We start from the raw sequence: 10,140 nt of genomic DNA on the forward strand, positions 1-10,140 counted from the left end.
GGTTGACCTGGAGTATTGTGCAGCTACAATGGCTTTGCACATTTATGTTTTGTTCTCTCTAGCTCTATGAATAAATACGTGCTCTATAGATGGAACATGGTAAATCACTTTGACAGAGTGAAGCCAAAAAGACGTTAATATCCACCAAACGTTTTAGAAAAACATGACAGCTTCAACAACAACAAGCTAGATGGAGTTTAAAAATGTGCACGGTCCAAACCAGCCCTTTATGCTGTTTTTAAAGCATCATCTGGTACATTTAAGAAAAAAAAAAAGAATTAGCACAGAATAGCAGAAGAATAAATTAAAGGTTAATTAGGATTCATTCAAATTATTGAATAGGAAAAAATATTTTTCAGATCAGTTACAAAAGTGAGACTGGGTTATATTCAGTTTTTACTTGTTGGTGCTGAATAAACAACATGGTTAACATTAAGTCTGCAGTGTTTTTAGTAAAGTTAAATTTTACAGCAATCATGTGTAAACTGCCTCAGAAATGACGAGATAACTGGACAAAATCCATGAAATTATAAAATAATTCAAAACAAGACTGGTTAAATACAAACAACTCATTTTATTTATTATACAGTGATTTTAAATATTGGATTTGTTTGATTTAAAAACCAAAACCACTGAACTACTTTCACTGTTGTGATTCTCTGATAAAACAACCGATTGTCTTGTGGGAGATAAAGGTGGGATCATACAGACCACACAGACAAAAACACCTGTTGCAACCACCATCATTAAAGATGGAGCGAGTGTAACATCCAGTCAAAGACAAAGTGAGCTTCAGTCTGGATGTGAATCTGTTCCATCAGGTCAGTTTTCTCCCAGTTTCCTGCTGTTTAATAGTTTGACATCATTCATGCTTATGGAAGCAGCCACAAATATTTACAGCTTTGTTTGTAAACAGAGATGTTTACAATCACCAGCCAGCGTTTGTAAACCAGGCTGGTGATGTTGAGCTTTTATTTTACAGAATGAGACGCGGCACTGATCTGTGATGACAAATGTTCTCCCTCCACGGTGGTCTTCATTCTGGGTAAACTAGAGAGAAGCTCAGATATTGAGGCGCTTCTTGGTGGTTGTCAGCAGGACTCACCAGTCCTGAACCAGCACTGAAACCACTCTGAGACTTTAGATAAACAAGGTTATATTTTAACGGGTTTTTTTTCTTCTATTTTCTGTTTTTAAGACTCGTCAAGAGGTAAACGATGTGGTTCTTGAGTCTTTGAATAATGAATTTACGCACAATTGTGTTTTTTATTGCTCACCTGTACCACAGCCTTCCCTGAAGGATCGAGGTGCTGCCTTTTTAGATGTGAGTCCACGTTACGTTAGTATTTTTGTGTTTGAGCGCAGATTTATTTCCTTGTCTGTTCTAGATGTTTGTAAAAATAAAAAAACAAGGGAATCAGGTAAAATCTTCTGACCTCATTGGTTTTTGTGTGTTATGGTGCTGCATTAATGAAGCTTTCTTTAGGTTTGTGCTGCTTTGTTTTTTTTGTGTGTGTGTTTTTTTTAACTATTGACTGCAGTGTGATAAACAAATTGTGCATGTTTTTTCTGAAAAAAAAATGTAGAAGAACTGTTTCTTGGTGAAAGACCTGGTTGTATTCAATAAAAATGTGATTGACAGGTTTTTTTCTTGGTCTTAATTATATCTTTAATTGTTGATATCGGTGTGCTTCTTCAGTTTGTCTCCAGAAGTTGTAATTACAGTCTAGTTTGATAATCTCCCAGTTTCATCATTTTAGACACTCACTGGCCACTTTATTAGGTAGAAAAGTTCAATTATATAATACAAATATCTAATCAGCCAATCACATGGCAGCGACTTGATGCATTTGGTCATGTAGACATGGTGAAAACAGCTTGATGAAGTTCAAAATGAGCATCAGAATGACGGGAAAAAAAAGGGGTTTAAGTGACTTTACATGTGGCACAGTGGTTGGCTACAGACAGGTTGGTCTCAGTATTTCAGAAAGTTGAGATTTTCACCCACAGCTATCGCTATGGGTTACAGAGAATGATCTAGAAAGAAAAATACCAAGTGAAGTGTCTGAGTTGAATCAGCAACTGGTTAGAGGCAACAATAACTCAAGTAGCTCCTCATTAAAGACCAGATATGAAGAACATCATCTCTGATCACACACCACGTCCAGCTTTGAAGCAGATGGTCTCCAGCAGCAGAAGACCACAGCGGGTTCCCTCCTGTCAGTAAGAACAGGAAACTGAGGCTACAATTCACACAGACTCACCAGAACTGGACAATAGAAGATGGAGAAACGTTGCTGGTCTGATGAGTCTCCAGTTCAGCTCCACATTCACATGGTAGGATCAGAATCTGCTGGAAACATCATGACAACATGGATCCATCCTGCCTTGGGTCACCGCTTCAGGCTGGTGGTGAAATGTTACATTTTCTCAGCACATTTTGGTCCCCTTAGTACCAACATGACATGGTTTAACCACCACAGCCTGCCTGAGTGCTGCTGCTGACCATGTCTATCCCTTTATGAGCACAGTGGAGCCTCTTCTGATGGAAACTTCCAGCAGGATGATGCACCATGTCACAAAGCTCACTTCTTCATCATGGCGATGAGTTTACTGTACTTCAACAGCCTCCTTAGTCACCAGATCTCAGTCCAATTTAGCAACTTTGAGACGTGGTGGAACAAGAGATTTTCATCATGGATGTGCAGCAACTGTCACGTTAATATGGAGCAAAATCTATGAGGAAGGTTTCCAGGGAATGAAGGGAAGTGCATCAGACAAAAACAGATGTGTATGAAATCGGACAAACTAAGACTTAAATATCTGCTCCTCCTTTTGTTTTTTAATTTTTTTTTTTAAATTATTTAACCTTTATTTCACCAGGAAAGTCCCATTGAGGTTAAGAACCGCTTTCTCAAGGGAGTCCTGGCCAAGAGGCAGCAAGAGTTACAGGCAATTGACATGTTACCACTTAAACAGAACAAATAATAAAAAGCAATTACAACTAAATGAGGACATCTCAAAATCTCTCACTCTGGACTAAAAACCGTTCAAAGAAACAAGTTAGGACAATTTCCAGTCTCTGCAATGAGTTCCACGTACACGGAGCGGAGTGGAGAAAGGCCCTTTTTTCCCAGTTCTGTGCGTGCAAATGGAACAAAGAGCATCAAATGATCATTCGATCGCAAAAAATAAGAATCAACACATCTCTGTGTGATTAAATCACAGATATAGGATGGCAGCAGCCCAAGCATGGCCTTATCAGTAAAAGTATACCAATGCCCCGTTCTCCTGATGGACAATGAAGGCCATCCTACTCTAGAATACAATTCACAATGATGGGTCATGCTTTTACGATTTGTAATAAACCTCAGATTTGTAATAATTTCCAGAAAATTATCTATTCACTTTCTTTTTTTAATAAGTGTATTAACTTGTTGAGAGACTTTATAAACACTCTGCATTTTTATTTTTGTGCCCTTTTTTCTCCAAACACAAATTTTGTTTCAAATTTAGCATCCAAGCTTAAATATTAAACCAACTCAAATTTTAATGGCAGTATTCCAGTTAAATCTACTGGTTGCAAAAATGTTCAAAACCCCAGACTGGAGGTCTTTTTTTTTCCACTGGGTCTTCTGGCTGCACATACTGTTATCGAGAAAAAAAAATTCCCTTACTGTCTATTTTCTTTAAATGTAATAACAGTTTTTTTTTTATTTTATACAATTTATTACAAAATATGGATGTTTATCTACACAGTGTAGCAAGAAATAAGGTCTCTTAAAATGGCAAAGTTTCCCAGGGTTTTAGGGGCCGTTCCATCTGAGAAGGGGTTGGACTCTCATTGCTTGGTTGTATGTCCAGTTTTGAAACCCCCGGCATTTCCTTTCCCTCCTGGACCAGTTTCATCACCTCTGCAAAGGAAAGCTGCTTGGTCTCTTTGTGTGTGCATGTTTCGGAAGTTTTGCTCTCTGAGGTATCAGAATCTGAATGTGAAAGTGTCCTCTGGTCCTGCTGCTCAACAATGAAACCCGGTGCAGCCACATGATGAGAAGAGGAGCTCCATTGCTTGTAGCTACTGCGGTCTATTGGCTCAACAAACCTACATACAGACAGGAGAGGAATATAAGGGAAATTCATTACTATAACTCAGTGTTTTTCAACCACTGTGAAAAAAGTGTGCCTTGCCTCAAAAAAGGTTGAAAAACACCGCTATAACTATTAGAATCTGAACAAACAAACACACATGACTTGCATTTTAGTAGATTTGTTGTTTACCTTTCACTCTTTAGGAGTAAAACAGTTTTCTACCCACCATGCTTTTTCTAATTACTAATTTAAAAATAAAGAGGAAGGGGGAAAAGAAGCTAATCAAGTGCAAGATGCAAACCATTTACTTTTTCCATCTTTTGCATGTAGCCAGTCTTTGTCTTTAACAGTGTTTTATTATTCAGAGCTGTAATACAGTTTACAGTTGGGCTGCTTTTGAGTGTAAATACACCTCCCTGATGATTGTTTGTTACATTACTGACTAAAAAAGCAGGTATGATTGTTTGTTACATTACTGACTAAAAAGCACGTATGATTGCTTGTTATATTACTGACTAAAAAGCAGATGTGATTGTTTGTTATATTACTGACTAAAAAGCAAGTATGATTGTTATAGTACTGACTAAAAAGCAGATGTGATTGTTTGTTATATTACTGACTAAAAAGCAGGTGTGATTGTTTGTTATATTACTGATTAAAAGCAAGTATGATTGTTTGTTACATAACTGACTAAAAAGCAGGTATGATTGTATGTTACATTATTGACTAATAAGCAGGTTCAACTTGTGATTTTTACATGAAAAGAAAGTGAACATGTTCATACATCAGAGCTACTCATGCAAGTGTCTCGTGCATAATAGTTGCGTTTAATATGTAAGAAGAAGAAAGTATAATGGCTAAAATATCTAGTAATATTTATAATAAAGCAGAGTTGTTTTTACCTGTTATAAAAGAAGAGTTTCAGGTTCAGCAGCTCGGTTTCGTCTCGACTGCTGTCGAACTTACTGAAAGTTTTCAAGCCGTCAACAAACCGCTGGTCAGCATCAAAGTTGTAAGAATTAAACCGGGAGAAAACTGACTCCATATTATATTATAGATCTGTTTTTTTTAATCAGAAAAATTAATATCGATAAGCTGAATTTAAACATTCCCACTTCCGGGACGGCTGACGTTTGGGATCAACAACACGGAACAAAGAAGGTTCAAAGCTGTGTGGAGCCGCTGACGTAAATGTGCAGCGCCCCCCGCAGGCAGCGCTTGGTACTACAGCTTCACAAAGACGCTTGGTAAAACGAGTACTTCACTGTCTACCTCGACCAAGTAGCTAACTCCCATCCAGATAGGAATTTACAACCTTTTATAGTCCTACATTCATTATACACACACACACACATATATATATATATATATATATATATATATATATATATATATATATATATATATATATATATATATATATATATATATATATATATATATATATATATATATATATATATATATATATATATATATACACACATATATTGATGTATTGGAGCATGTTCACCAGAAAGACTGTAATAAACTATCTAATGAGGAATAAGGTCAGTCTTTTTGGAATAAATGCAGCACAGTGGCTTCATAATAAAAATCATCACGTCAGTGTCTTCTGATCCTACCACCAGTCCACACATGCATCTTTTCTGCCATGCAACTGGCAGCCATGCTGCCTTCAACACTTTCAAGCCTTTAAAAGTTCAACAGAAAATTTAAAATGTGATACGTGAGCTGCTTCAACACATTATATTAAACAATCATCACTATCTGTGACCTGAGGTCAGAGTACAGATATGGGCAAGAAAGTTAACATGTTAAACGTTTTCATTAAGTAGATGTAAATCGAGTAGTTGCTTTGTGTAACCTGGCTCTCCGCTAGCAGGTCGCCCACATTGTTAAGTGTTTTGTGTGTAACAGTAGAGGTTGAACACGTGTGGTGAGCAGAAATGTGACCCCGTGTGATTGTGTGTCTCAGTCCCTCTGCCCTTGACAACAGCTGCCAAGTCAGGAGCCAAGTGTTTCAGCTGATCTGCTCCCAGAAAACCCTGACTTATGTCTGAGGGAAAGTTCAAAACCAGTGTTCTTTATCATTCCAGAGACATTCGCAACAAACAAGTTGGTTTTTTTTTTTTCCTTATTCATGAAAATAAAAAGTTAAAGGATTAAAAGAGGTAGGAAGGGAGAGGGGCTCCTGCTCCTACCAGGAGAGAAAATCTTATCCTATTATCTACTTAGCAGCTACTCTTCTTTTCTTTGAGTATGGAACGTAACCACTAGCAACTGTACGCTGAAGGGGATCAAGTACTGAAAAGTAAACAAGTTTCTGAGCTTAAAGAAAGTCATGTGGAGGCTGAAAGTGCGGCTGTAAAGCTGAAACATATGTGGACATCATAAAATTCTGGACAAAATGTTTGATTATATTATGTTTATTAGTTATTCTTTCCAAAACACATTTAAAATAGTACAAAATGAATGATAAGCAAAAGAAATTAACATCACACACATCTGTTAAAGGACTTTTAATCAAGTTGAGTCTGAGTTTAAAGAAAATCTGTACACGACCGACTGAAATCCTCTTTTCTCTCTCTGATTTTACTTCCGGTATGAATAAAAGTGTGAAAGCTGCTGTTTTTCCTCCATTTCAGCCACAGTTGGAGTCTGCAGCTGTGCTGACTGGAGGTGAGTATCTGTGCCGGGGGAGTTTTCCAGGGATGGACGTTTGTCTCTGGTTGGAACGAGACGGACGAGCGAAGCAGAAGGTCAAAGTGCTGCTGGAGCTGCAGTCGTAGTTTCCATCCTGCTCAGAGGGAAAAAGACACTGATTTACAGAACGTACATGCTCACCTTTGCTTCATGAAATAATTTGCTAACTTTTAAATTGTTCCTAAAGTTTTAAGAAAACATATTGATAAAGATGATTAAATGATTGTTGGTGGCAAACTTAGAGTTACTACAAGGATTGTAAGGATTAATCGTAATATTGTCACCTCCATGTCACATGAAAGATCGTGTCTGAATCACGAAGGTAGATCAGCGTGACTGGCACACAGAACGCCTTCTAAATGTAAGACGTACAAACTCTCTGAATCTTCATATATAAAGAAGAATTCGTGTTTTTTTTTTTTAAGTTCAAATTTTATTTTCATATTCAGATTTTTTTTATATAGGAAAGGGTAATAACCTTGTTGTTCATACCATAACCCCTTAAAACCCAAGAACAAATGAAGAGAATAGTCCACTTTTTTAAACTGAAGTCTTTGTCTAACCATGTAACAAAATCTAAAAATAGATTGACAATTCATTTTTTGGTATTTTTACCATTTATTACCACACACTATAACTTATTTTAATTGCGGACCCTTTGTCAGAGCACATTTTCTGGTACACCGGCTACACTGATGCACATGTTGCCTCCGCTAACTACTTAGCTGCATTGGTGCTATATTTAGCAATGTTTCAGTGAGGCTATTTAAAGACAAAGTAAGCATGAACAGGTCGAGAGTCTTTTTCTGGTGGTATAGAGGACTTTTGGAGAGTAACATTTTAAAACGTGTAGTTTTCTCGTTAGCAACACCTCCCTCCTAAAGAACTCGAGTAGCTCGGTCCTCATGCAGCTCCACGCTTTAGTCAGAGCAGGAGGTGATCACCTCTGCTGCATGATCAGACTGAAGTTGCCACTAAGTGATCCTGTCCTGGTTTCCTGTCACGTATTAATGTTTATTAATGTGGATGAAAACTTTTAAAAGTTAAAATAACCTAAACATGTGTTGTAGACTCATAATTGGAGAATTACAGGAGCTGGAGCTGTTAAAATGTTTGAAACGGCACTTTAACTTTGGGTCTGTTCAGTTCCTGGCCAGGGATGTTTTCTATTTCTTTTTTTACTGTTTTAAAAGTGAAATAAATTTTTCCAGACATTAATAGAGTTTGATTTCACAATATTAATCTTTTTTTCGATTATTTGATTGAGTCATCCCTTAAAATCTTTTATCTTCTCTAGACTGGACTACTGCAACTCACTATACTGGGATTAACCAGTCTCTCCTCCACCGCCTACAGCTGGTCCAGAACTCAGCTGCCCGCCTGTTAATGGGGAAAAGACGGTGCAAGCACATTACCCCCATGCTGCGATCTCTTCACTGGCTGCCTGTCTCATTTAGAATAGTTTTTAAAGTTTTAGTTCAGGCTTTTCAATGTTTAAATGGTCACCTCTGTACCTTTCTGAGCTACTGCAGCATCATCGTCCTGTTAGAGCTCTTAGATCAGAAGACCAGATGCTTCTCGTAGTCCCGAGGACTCGACTCGTGACTCGTGGAGACAGAGCCTTTTCTGCAGTAGTCCCCAAACTCTGGAACAGTCTCCTTCTTTCGGTGAGGTCTGCTGAGACTTTAAATGGTTTTAAATCTCTTTTGAAAACTCATCTTTTTATGTCGGCTTTTAACTCTGGAGAGCAGGAGCACTCGGTCTTTTCTCTTATTTTGTCTTTTAACTATTATGTTGTCTTTACTTTAGTGCTTTTAATGGTGATTTATTTTATTTTACCTGTACAGCACTTTGGTTACTTTGAGGTATGTGAAAGTGCTCTACAAATAAAGTTTGATTGATTGATTGATTGATTGCGTTATTGATTAAAATCCATTTAAATGGCTTGTGGGACTCTGGAGGTGGCTGAGAGGTACCAATGGGCTAAGCGGCATGCGGCATGCGGCATGCGGCATGCGGCATGCGGCTTCGGCGGTCGCCAAGGCAAACACTCGAGCATTGGAGGAGTTCGGCGAGGCCATGGAGGAAGACTTCCGGATGGTTTTGAGGCAATACTGGTCCACCATCCAGAGACTCAGGAGGGAGAAGTAGTGATACGTCAACACTGTGTACAGTGGAGATGGGGAGCTGCTGACCTCAACAAGGGACGTTGTGGGTCGGTGGAGGGAATACTTCGAAGACCTCCTCAATCCTACCAACACGTCTTCTGGTGAGGAAGCAGAGCTGGGGGACTCAGGGGTGGACTCTCCTATCTCTGGGGCTGAAGTCGCTGAGGAGGTTACAAAGCTCCTTTGTGGCAAGGCCCCGGGGGTGGATGAGATCCGCCCGGAGTTCCTTAAGGCTCTGAAGGCTGTGGGGCTGTCCTGGCTGACAGGCCTCTGCAGCATCGCGTGGACATCGGGGGCAGTGCCGCTGGATTGGCAGACTGGGGTGGCGGTCCCCCTTTTTAAGTAGGGGTACCGGAGGGCATGTTCCAATTACAGGGGAATCACACTCCTCAGCCTCCCTGGTAAGGTCTATTCAGGGGTCCTGGAGAGGAGGGTCCGCCGGATAGTCGAATCCCGGATTGAGGAGGAGCAGTGTGGTTTTCGTCCTGGTCGCGGAACAGTGGACCAGCTCTATACCCTCTCTGGGGTCCTGGAGGGGGCATGGGAGTTTGCCCAACCATTCTACATGTGTTTTGTGGACCTGGAGAAGGCATTCGACCGTGTCCCCCGGGGGCTCCTGTTGGGGGTACTCCGGGAGTATGGGGTACCGGACCCCCTTGTACTGTCCGGTCCCTGTACGACAGGTGTCAGAGCTTGGTTTGCATTGCCGGTAGTAAGTCGGATTTGTTTCCGCTGAGGGTTGGACTCCGCCAAGGCTGCCCTTTATCACCGATTCTGTTCATAACTTATATGGACAGAATTTCTAGGCGCAGCCGAGGTGTTGAGGGGATCCGACTTGGTGGCCTCAGGATTGGGTTAGGGTTACCAGATTTACCAGTCGATCTACGTTCCTGCCCTCACCTATGGTCATGAGCTGTGGGCCGTGACCAAAAAAACGAGATCTCGTATACAGGCGGCTGAAATGAATTTCCTCTGCAGGGTGGCCGGGCTGTCCTTTAGAGATAGGATGAGGAGCTCAGTCATCCGGGAGGAGATCAGAGTAGAGCCGCTGCTTCTCCCCATCGAGAGGAACCAGTTGAGGTGGCTCGGGTATCTGGTCAGGATGCCTCCTGGACCTCCCTGATGAGGTGTTCCAGGTATGTCCCTCTGGGAGGAGACCCCAGGGAAGACCCAGGAC

This window comes from Telmatherina bonti (genome assembly GCF_933228915.1).
Source record: "Telmatherina bonti genome assembly, chromosome: 4".
In the NCBI taxonomy this organism is placed as follows: domain Eukaryota; kingdom Metazoa; phylum Chordata; class Actinopteri; order Atheriniformes; family Telmatherinidae; genus Telmatherina; species Telmatherina bonti.